This window comes from Canis lupus, chromosome 13, assembly GCF_011100685.1.
Source record: "Canis lupus familiaris isolate Mischka breed German Shepherd chromosome 13, alternate assembly UU_Cfam_GSD_1.0, whole genome shotgun sequence".
NCBI lineage: Eukaryota > Metazoa > Chordata > Mammalia > Carnivora > Canidae > Canis > Canis lupus.
The window spans coordinates 47,209,751-47,220,334 of NC_049234.1; the positions used below are offsets into that span (position 1 = coordinate 47,209,751).

The 10,584-nt window shown below is 49.4% G+C and overlaps 1 pseudogene; it reads right to left on the reverse strand.

Moving 5' to 3' along the window:
- Positions 1-3,591: 3,591 nt before the first annotated feature.
- On the reverse strand, positions 3,592-5,546 carry LOC100856597 (annotated as a pseudogene).
- Between the last annotated feature and the right edge of the window lie 5,038 nt (positions 5,547-10,584).

The following is a 10,584-nucleotide window of genomic DNA, read 5'->3' on the forward strand; positions in this document are numbered from 1 at the left end:
TGCAGTTAGATTTATCATCTTCGTAGGGTATGTTACTTAAATCCCATTTACAGAGAAACAAAAACAACCCAAAAAGGCGTCTTAATGTCATTGTGATTATGATAAGTATTAGTAACCACTTTGCAAGTTTTTAGCCTAGATGAAATTAATTGGTGGTGGTTTTCATTGAATCGCCCTAATCTTTTATTTGGCTCCCGGAAGGTCGTGAATTTGCTATTTTACGTTTCAAGTCAAAAGTGTTCTTCGAAACGGAAGCTGGATAACAGTTTAATCCTCCAGGAGGCTGTGACCATGGATGATGTGTAACAAGAGTGATCTCGCTGCAAGGTAGCAGATCACCTCCAGACCTGACATTTCAAAAGAAGTCAATAATTTGCTTCCCAGCTTCATTTTCTAATGCCAGGGGTGTGCGAGAGGGGGGGGGGGGGCGGTGCTTGGAGGGGGGGGAACAGAGGAGCCAGCTCCTTGAGACAGAGCACAGCAGAGGCCCGGGGCCTGGAGAGGCTGCGGAAGGATGGTTGGTGGGAGGCCTCCTTGTTCCCACCGGGAGTGAACCCACTTCCCTCGTGCCGAGCCCCAGGGAGGAATCCGGCAGGAGGAAAAGATGAGTCTTAGATCCCATGAAAAGTACTCTTTAGTAGGAATCTTGGAATCGTCTTGGAGGCTTGTCGCTTGGAGGATTAGGGACGAGCCAGGAGGCTGCTAACCCTTTGTTCCTCTTTGGCACTGCCTAGGGTCCCTGTCCGCCAACCCCTGATGGAAGGCAGAGTGAGAGCACCGTGGACCCTGTAGGAGCGCCACACGGTCTGAGCGCACCAGCGCTGCCTGGAGGCCCCGGGCACATTGGGGTTTTCCAGGGGATCAGGGGAAGCATCGTGCTCCAGGGGGACAGGAGGCAGATGAAGGCAACCTTGAAAAGATCCGCACAACAGGGCTGTGAGGCCCCTGCAAGAGGTCAGGGGGAGCTAGAGGCACCTGCAAGAGGTCAGGGGAGCTAGAGGCACCTGCAAGAGGTCAGGGGGAGCTAGAGGCACCTGCAAGAGGTCAGGGGGAGCTAAAGCTCACCGTGGCTACGGAGGAGTGAAGAAGGAGTGAAGGCAAAGGAGGCTGGAGCCCCGAGCGCGGCCTTGAACACCCTGCCAAGGAGCCGGGCCTCGGGCCTCCACCAGATGGAGAAGAGTAATGCAGCGCTGGGGAGGCCGGTGTAACTGAGCCTCCGGCATGCATTGGTAGAGGCCAGGCCGGGAGGGGAACACTCAGGAGGCCGGTGGGTTGCCCAAGCGGGAGGTGCTGAGGCTGCGGGGCTGCGAGCGTGGAGGAGAAACAGGCGCGTGGGGACGCGGCTTGGACAAGACCCAGCCTCGGGGCACCGGCTGGATGCGGATGGCCCCTGCGAGCCGCCGGGGATGCAGCAGGAGGGAAGGCTGCCTTGGGACGGAGGGAAGGGGGACCTGGGCCCCCTGGGCCTGCCGGGGGGGGCCCGCACAGAGGTGTCCCTTGGGACATCCACGCACCTGGTGCCCACAGGCAGTTGGGGAAGCACGGATTGGGTGGATTCCGTGTTGCTGGAGAAAGAGGTGGGGCTCGTGTCTGTGGGACCCAAGAGCATCACTCAGGAGCCGTGGGCGGCCGGGCCGCTGAGCAGGGCTTTGAAAAAGGGGGTAAAGGAGGGGGGCTTCAGGCACGGGCTGAGCGTTTGCTCCTCCTAAATTCCCCTGCTGAAATCCGAATCTTGCATGGGATGGTTTTCTGGGCGCTCGGGAGGTGGTGAGGTCACGGGGCTGGAGGGGAGCACCCTGGGGTAGGAGAGCCCCCGGGGGACCATGCCGTCTGGGACCCGGGAGGAGGCCTCCACCAGGCCCTGACTGCGCCACAGCCCTGCTCCGGGGCTCCCCGGCCTCGGCGATGGGAGATGCCAAGGCCCGTTGCTCAAACCCCCCAGTCTGTGGACACTGGCGACGATGCACCCGCCAGACAGGCCTCGGGCTCAGCGCTGGCTTTAGCATCCCACCATTGCTGTGCCCGTTACAGACCCCAGCGGTTCAGCACCACCTGCGGCCCAGGGCATGGTCCTGGGGTCCTGGGGTCCTGGGATCGAGTCCCACGTCAGGCTCCCTGCATGGAGCCTGCTTCTCCCTCTGCCTGTGTCTCTGTCTCTCTCTCTCTGTGTGTCTCTCATGAGAAAATAAATATTTTATTTTTTTTAATTTTTTTTTTTAAATTTATGATAGGCACACAGTGAGAGAGAGAGAGAGAGGCAGAGACACAGGCAGAGGGAGAAGCAGGCTCCATGCACCGGGAGCCCGATGTGGGATTCGATCCCGGGTCTCCAGGATCGCGCCCTGGGCCAAAGGCAGGCGCTAAACCACTGTGCCACCCAGGGATCCCAATAAAATATTTTAAAAAAAGAATAATGCCTATAATGGGTTTAAAAATATCAAGTATATAAACAAAAGGGATGAGTTTCTAATATTAAAAAAGAGAGAGACAGAGAGAGAGCTGGGGCACCCTGAGGGGAGACCAGAGCCAGGAGCAGAGGAGCCAGACGGTGTGGAGGTGAGCAGGGCCCCGGAGCGTGGAGGCCACCAGGAACTTTCTAAAGAGCCGGATAGGAAAGCAGGAAAGAGCCTCTCGGGGATGCGGCATTAAGGGGGGACTTGCATCCTACCCTGAGCCCACATATGAGGGAGAGGCGGGGTGACAGGGAAGAGCGGGGGGCGGGGGGGAAGAGGGGTGACGATGGGAGGCACGGAGAGGGGGGCTGCTGGCCCTGTGCTGGTTCGGGCCCCCCTTCTCTGCGAGGCGGGGCTGCAGGACTTGCCGTCTGGTTTCCTGCGTGCACGTGCCCCTGCTCTCCTTCTCTCCACTGGGAGGGCCCCCCCGTCCCTCTGCACCCATCACCTTGAGCCAGAAGCCGCCTCTCCTGAGGCTCCCTCAGGTGCCCCTCGCTCTAGGGCCCCCCAAGCCTCGGGCTGCCGGTGATGTTTCCCTGTCCGGCGGCCTTGGCGTTGCATCTGGTTTTGGCCTTTTCTCGGGGCTCACCCCGAGTTGCCGTTGTTGGGAGTCGGGACGTCCCCACTAGTGGGAGTCGCCTGTCAAGGGCAGGATCGTACCTGAGCCACTTTGGAGCCTCCCCCTCCGTTCACCAGCCTGAACGGCGGGGTGCACACCGGGCACCCCGCAGCCCTGCCCAGGAGACCAAGTGCGCCCTAAGCCAGTGGGAGGAAGACACGGATCCCAGGGCCTCACGCACCCGTGGCAGTGAAGAGGTCCAGCAAAGGATCCTGGAGGGGAAGAGAGGAAAAAGTAAAACAAGACAAAATCAGAAAGGGAGACAAACCGGAAGAGACTCTTGGTCACAGGAAATAAACTCAGGGTCACTGGAGTGGGGAGGGCTTGGGGGGACGGGGTGCCCGGGTGATGGGCATGAAGGAGGGCACATGGTGAGCCCTGGGGGTTATATAAGGCTGAGGACTCGCTGACCTGTGCCCTCTGAAACCTTTTATTATTTATTTTATTTTATTTTATTTTATTTTATTATTTATTTTATTTTATTTTATTTTATTTTATTTTATTTTTTCTCTGAAACCTTTAAGGTTGAATCCATTTCAAGGCATGTCGTGGTGGCACAGTAGTGGTGGGATGCTAAAGTGTGCGGCCAGGTCTTGTACACTGAGTGTTCAACCTGCAGTGTTTTGGACGATAGAAGGGACATTCCATTGTCTTACAAGCAGGGAAATAAGGGCACAGTTGACCACTAGAAGGTGGTGCTGGTGGTGCAACTGGTTTTGGAGGCAGTACTGGAATTCTCCTACTCCTATGAGTGAAGGGACGGTCTGGTTTAGTACATTTTGCGTCGTATTTACAATTTGGATGAGCAAATAAACATTTTGCAGCAAATTTACAATTGGGGAAGGCTTTGCAGGGTGAAACAGGCTGATGGTAAACACACTCATCCCCATTTTTACAGGCAGGCCAGTACTTGCAACGCTCCAGAAGTTTCTCTGGCTTCTGGACCACACTCACTTCACTCATTTCAGCCTGACGGATCTGTAGGGTTTCTGCCGTTACTGGGTCAATCTGCAGTCGGGATAATAACAGCCTCTGCTGAGTTCCTTGGCTTTTTTCTATATTATCTCCCTTTGCTTCCTCTTCTTTAATGGGGGCTCTGTCAAGGGCAGGATCGTACCTGAGTCACTTTCGAGCCTCCCCCCTCCTCCAACAGCAACACGGGGTGAACCACGAGAAAAGACCATATAATACACTATATGTTAATTCATTGAATCTATATTTAAAAAATGAACAAACAAATAAATGAGAGATGGAACTCATAACCTGGGAATACACTTACGGGGCGCCCGGGTGGCTCAGTGGTTGAGCGCCTGCCTTGGGCTCAGGTCATGATCCCAGGATCCTGGGATCGAGTCCCGCATCGGGGTCCCCATGGGGAGCCTGCTTCTCCCTCTGCCTGTGCCTGTGTCTCTGCCTCTCTCTCTCTCTCTCTCTCTGTGTGTCTCTCATTAATAAATAAATTAAAAAAAAAAAGAAAATGATTTGCATCTTAACTTGAACTCCTAAATAAAATGTATTGGAAAAATAAATGCACCATGATCAAAGGCACATATAAAAATATTTGAGTGATCTTTGCCACCCAAGGCAAGTCATGTAACCTCTCGGTTTAGTGATTGCGGTTCCTCAATCACTAAAGGGAGAATAATAATTATAAAGGCTACTTTTAGTGCTGTTTCAATCATTGCATAAGACGGTGCATATACAGTGCTTAGCACAACATTTTGCATACAGTAACTGCTTAATAAATAATAGATATTACTATTATTAACCAACTAGACAATCTCTGAGACCCATTGTGACTCAGTTCTGTGATTTTTTTCTTCCCCAGTGCAGATGATTAAAAGTAAACCATAGCTATAAAACATGCTCGCATTTGATAATGCATGATAGCCGTGAAGCTAGGGTTAATCCTATACTTTTTTTTTTTCAATTTTATTTATTTCTTCATGAGAGACACACAGAGAGAGAGAGGCAGAGACACAGGCAGAGGGAGAAGCAGGCTCCATGCAGGGACCCCGACGTGGGACCCGATCCGGGGTCTCCCGGATCACACCCTGGGCTGGAGGCAGGCGCTAAACCTCTGAGCCACCAGGCTGCCCTAATCCTATACTTTAAAGTAGAAAAAAAAAAAAAAAAAAGTCAGAACTTGAAGCAAACTGAGAAAAGGACCCTTCCAGATCTCTTTCTGTAAACATTTCTAATGTAATTAGGGGCTATTATAGCTCATTCATTTGTTCACTGCACAAGCAGTTTGGAAGCTCTTAGAATGTGCAGACCGCTCTGGAAGGAGCCGCAAGGGAATCCAAGGGGAATAAAACTCGAGCTTTGCTCTGAGGTGGTCAGAGGTGGGGGGGGAATAAATAACCGCACACCACAAACAGCCTTCTGTATGGATAGGAGCCGGTCCTGGAGGAGGGCTCTAGGACAGGGGCAGAGAGGACCAGGCCGTAACAAAGATACTGCACCAGGCACATCGATCTAGAAGCAAAAGCCTTAGGAGCTTGCCTTTGACCATGCTGGATTAAGAAAAAATATGCTGTTCCTCTGAGTTTCCTTCTCTCCTTCACTCAAATTCTTCACAAAGGTGGGGAAAGGGGCTGGCTTGCCCACAGGAAGCGCCAGCGGGGCCCGAGGACGCCAATATCAAGGGACCTTCCATTATTAGGGCCGGTTGGATTTAGGGAGCCCTCGGAGGTTTGGTGACGTCTGTAGAGCAGGTTGATGCTGGATTTTTTTTTTTAAGATTTTATTTATTCATTCATGAGAGACACCGAGAGAGGAAGAGACACAGGCAGAGGGAGAAGAAGGCTCCATGCAAGGAAGCTGGGGACTCGATCCCAGAACCCCAGGATCACGCCCTGAGCCAAAGGCAGATGCTCAACCATTGAGCCACCCAGATGCCCCTGTTTTGTTTTTGGTTTTTTCTCTTTCTTTTTCTTTCTTTCTTTCTTTCTTTCTTTCTTTCTTTCTTTCTTTCTTTCTTTCTTTCTTTCTTTTTCTTTTCTTTTCTTTTCCTTTCCTTTCCTTTTCTTTTCCTTTCTTCTTTCTTTCTTTCTTTCTTTCTTTCTTTCTTTCTTTCTTTCTTTCTTTCTTTTTTCTTTCTTTCTTCTTTTCTTTTCTTTTCTTTTCTTTCTCCTTTCTTCTTTCCCAAGTCCTCAAAAGAGCCAACAGAACCAAAATCTGAAGGAGAGGTGCTTTTGGGCTTTCTATGGAAGCTAGGTCTTCATTAATTCAGAGACTTAACTGGCTTCCTAGCATTTCCATGAGCAGGGAAGCAACCTCATCATGCAAGGAAAAGACACTCCTTAGAATGCCAAGCAGCATTTTTAAAACAGAATTTTCCAAACAATTTGCAATTTGAAATACAGACTTGAGCTCTAGGTTTTTTGAGAGGGGAAAGTAAGCCAACCGTGTGACTCTAATTAATGGCGCAGACCAGCAGCCCCTGGAAGCCATGAAAGAACTTCAGCCTATTGGCTCACTGGGGGGCTCTCCCCTTCTGCCTGTCGTGGGGTTCTAGGAGTGAGGCAGAGGGGGCTTCGGGGAAATGCTTGGTGGGGGCAACGGCAGTGCAGGACCCACCCTCGAGGCCACTCGTGTGGCCTATCCATTCCCTACCTGGGAGTATTTCCCTGGTGAACCTGAAGCTCATGCTTTGAAAGTCTTGGTGCAAGAGGAGTGTTCCACACTCACCAACAAACAAACAAAAACCAAAAAACACACACGAAAAAATGCCCTTGGCTTTAAAATGTCTAAACCCACCAGGCACTGGTGACAATTTTGAATTATTGACGTCAACATGAGCTTTTGGTGTTCTTAATAGAAGCTTTAGAGCATAATGAAGATCATTTGCAGATACTCTGAGTTTTTAAATTCACATGAAATCTGTTAGAGGCACAAATTTTAACTAACTCTGATACCTAGTTTTCTTTAGTCCATAAAGCTCAGTGTAGACACCTTATTATTCTATTCAGAAATTGAGAAAATTTTAACCATCGGTTTCAAGGGGATTTAAACCCTGTCAACTAAACATTACAGAAACGAAATTCTCCTAAACAGTCTCATTTGCAAACTCAATTAAATTCCATCAGAAATTCAAGCTCTCCTATATATTTAATATATTGGATCATTTTTAGCACTTCAAATGCTTCTAACAAGCAAAAAGTTCCCCAAGTACTTACATTAACTCTAGCAAAACATAACCATAGTGAATCTCAAGTTCTCTTACGCATTCCAGAATGGTTTCTAGAGGTCTCTTTACACGTTTCAACTGACAGTTAGAAATTACGCTCTTTGAATTGGGATTGCAATCCTCTAATGAGCCAAATCCTCCTTTGCAAATACTTGAAATACCAAACAACGCACATCATACTCAAGATTATAAAACTCTCTTCAAACACACACACACACACACACACACACACAACTCTCTTCCTGAACTTACACAAAAATGGTAACTGCAGATTTGATCAAGTTCACCATGTCTCTAGTTAACTCTGTATCTTAACACCATTAGTAATTCCACCAAGGGGGCACCTGGGTGGCTCAGTCAGTTGGGCATCTGACTCTTGGTTTCAGCTCAGGTCCTGATCTCTAGGTCATGAGATCGAGCCCCGCTTCAGACTCCAAACTCAGTGGGGAGTCTGCTTGAGATTCTCTCTCTCCCTCTCCCTCTGCCCCTCCCTCTGCTCTCATTTTCTCTCTTAAAAAAAAAAATCCATCAAGAGAACAGTTATACCATCCCAAGCAAAGGTCACCCCATTAGGAGAATGAGCATTCATATTGGCAGGAGGTTCCTGGCCAAGGTATGAGATTTTTTATCTCCCCCTGATGATGGCCAGAGCACACTCTCATTATGGTCACCATAGCAAAAGCAACTCCAGTCCATGCCCGTTAGAGGGTGTTGGTCTCTCCCAATTTTAAGATATATCACTACCTGGGGTGCCTGGGTGGCCCAGTTGGTTAAGCATCCAGCTCTTGATTTCAGCTTAGGTCAGGACCTCAGGGTCAGGAGATCAAGCCAATTGGACTCCATGCTGGGCGTGGAGCCTACTTCAGAGTCTCTTCCTCCCTATCTCTGTCCCTCTACCCCCACTGCTCGCACTCTCTCTAAAAATATTAAATAAACCAATAAATAAAATAAAAATAAGTTAAACATTTTAAAAAGATATATCATTACCTGGTGCATCTGCAGTCCAGAACCTGCCCATTTCCTTACTACTTTATTAACTAGAATATTCATGCCTAGTTCTATTCTGAATGTTTTTCTTATTCTTCCGGTCTGACCAGGCCATGACTCTTATAAATATCCAAAGGACATTTTTGTCAAATTTTGCATATCTGCCTTTGTCTGGCTCTGCCTATTACTCGATCGAAGCGATGGTCCAAACTGCTTCTGTCCAAATGACCCACCTCATCTCATAAGATGTGGGAAGGCTGACACACACTCTTTCCCTCTCTCATTAGGTCCACCTCAAACAGAAGCTAGTCGCTCGCTCCCCAAGGGATCCACCCAAGATCACACACTGTAGATCAGACGAGGTGAAAAGTGGCTCTTTTTCACAGCACTGCCTCTCAGACTTGAGCATGCGGGTGATGAGGACCCAGGATCTGGTTCATGTGCAGACTGTGATGCAGCAGGTCTGGCCTGAGGCCCAAGACTCCTCGTTTCCAAACCTCTGGCCATGCTGGCGCTGTTGGTCTTCCGACCACACCTTACATACGGAGCTTGATAGTTGATGGTGTTTGAGCTGAAGGGTTGATCTGGCCCCCAATTTCTATAAAGTATGCATAGAAACATCTAGTTTCCCCTCACTAAGTCCTTCTGTCTCTTTTGTCAGTCGTCCTCAACTGATTCTCTGTTTCTCTCTCTCTCTCACACCTGCACACACATATACATGCACACCATGCTTTTTCTCTGCCCCCTTTCAAACCTGCTGATGAGAATCTAATACTTGAGTCATTTAAAAAATATCATTCTGTGGAGTTGGAAAGAAGGCTCTAGGGAGGAAGGGCACACATTTCAGCTATGTACTAATAATAATAGTTACCTTTTACTGGGTGCTAATTACACGCTAGTCACAAGAGCCATTGGTCTCATCTGATGCAATCCCAGGAAAAAGGTTATCATTACTTACATTTTATTTTTTTATTTTATTTTTTATTTTTTATTTTTTTCACTACTTACATTTTAAAGGATGAGGACACTGAGGCTCAGAAGTTATTGCAAGTAGCCTTAGGCCAGCGAGCTGGTACACAGCAGGGTGGGTAGCAGTTCAGATGCTCATTGAGGCTCATCCCACCAGGTGGCCTTGCGACTAACTTTGCCCACATGTAGCAGAAGTGCCTTGCAAGCTTTGGCCTCCGGAGGCTGGAAGCTTCGGCTCTCGCCTTTCTAGAACACCGCTGCCTGTGAAGAAACGCAGCCTCCCCTCCTTGAGGATGAGAGACTGCATGGAGGGTGAGGCCCAGTTATTCCAGTTGTTCCAGCAAACTAGACATGTCTGGCACCAGCCACGCCTGGCCCATCTGCCGGCTGACCAGAGAGAGTCACAGGAACGAGCCCAGCCACCACCTTGTGGGACACAGAGATGAGCCGCCCAGCTGAGCCCAGAGCCTAGATGAGGAAATAAACAGTTGTTGTTTTAAGCCACGAAAACACATGGAGGTTTGTTATATAAAAGTAGATGAGTGGGGTGCCCAGGTGGCTCAGTCGGTTAGGCATCTGCCTTTAGCTCAGGTTGTGATGCTGGGGTCCTGGGATTGAGCCCCACTTCAGGCTCCCTGCTCAGCGGGGGGTCTGCTTCTACCTCTCCCTCTGCTGCTCCCCCTGCTTGTGCTTTCACTCTTTCTCTCTCTCTCTCTCTCTCTCTCTCTGTCAAATAAATAAATAAAATCTTAAAAAAAAAAAAAACAAAACAAAACCTAGCTAGTGAGCCAAGATTTGAATTCCAAGAATGTGGGAGCCTAAACCTCTTCTGAGTGAGCCCAAAGCCAGCACCCACCAAATCTAACTTGATGCTCCATAACTGGTCTTGGTCCTGCTTACTCCTCTCTGGGTCCCACCTCAGGCCTGGTCCCGCCCACACGTCACTGCAGATTTCCCTGTCTGTCACCCCCAACCCATCCCCTCGGACTGACTGCCTTCCAGTGTCCCCTCAACACCACCCCTTCCACTCTTCTCTGAGCTCTCTTCCTAATCTTTATGTAGGGTTAACTTCTAGTCCTCCTTTGATGTTCTAGGCCAGTGTCTCTTCCAGTTGGGTCAGCTTAAGAATCCTCTGAGGGCTAGGCACAAGGACCCCTGCAGGTGACGCTGTGACAGCGGTGTAACAGCGGGACAGACCAAACCTTGCAGCTGCATGAGTGGCGACCACAACACGACCTGTGGAGCTGTGGGATCACTGTGTCGTACCCCGGGAGTGAACATGACGTTGTATGTTGACTATACTCATTAAAAAAAAAAAAAAAAAAATCTGAGACTCTGCTAAAATGCAGATTCTGGCCTGGTGC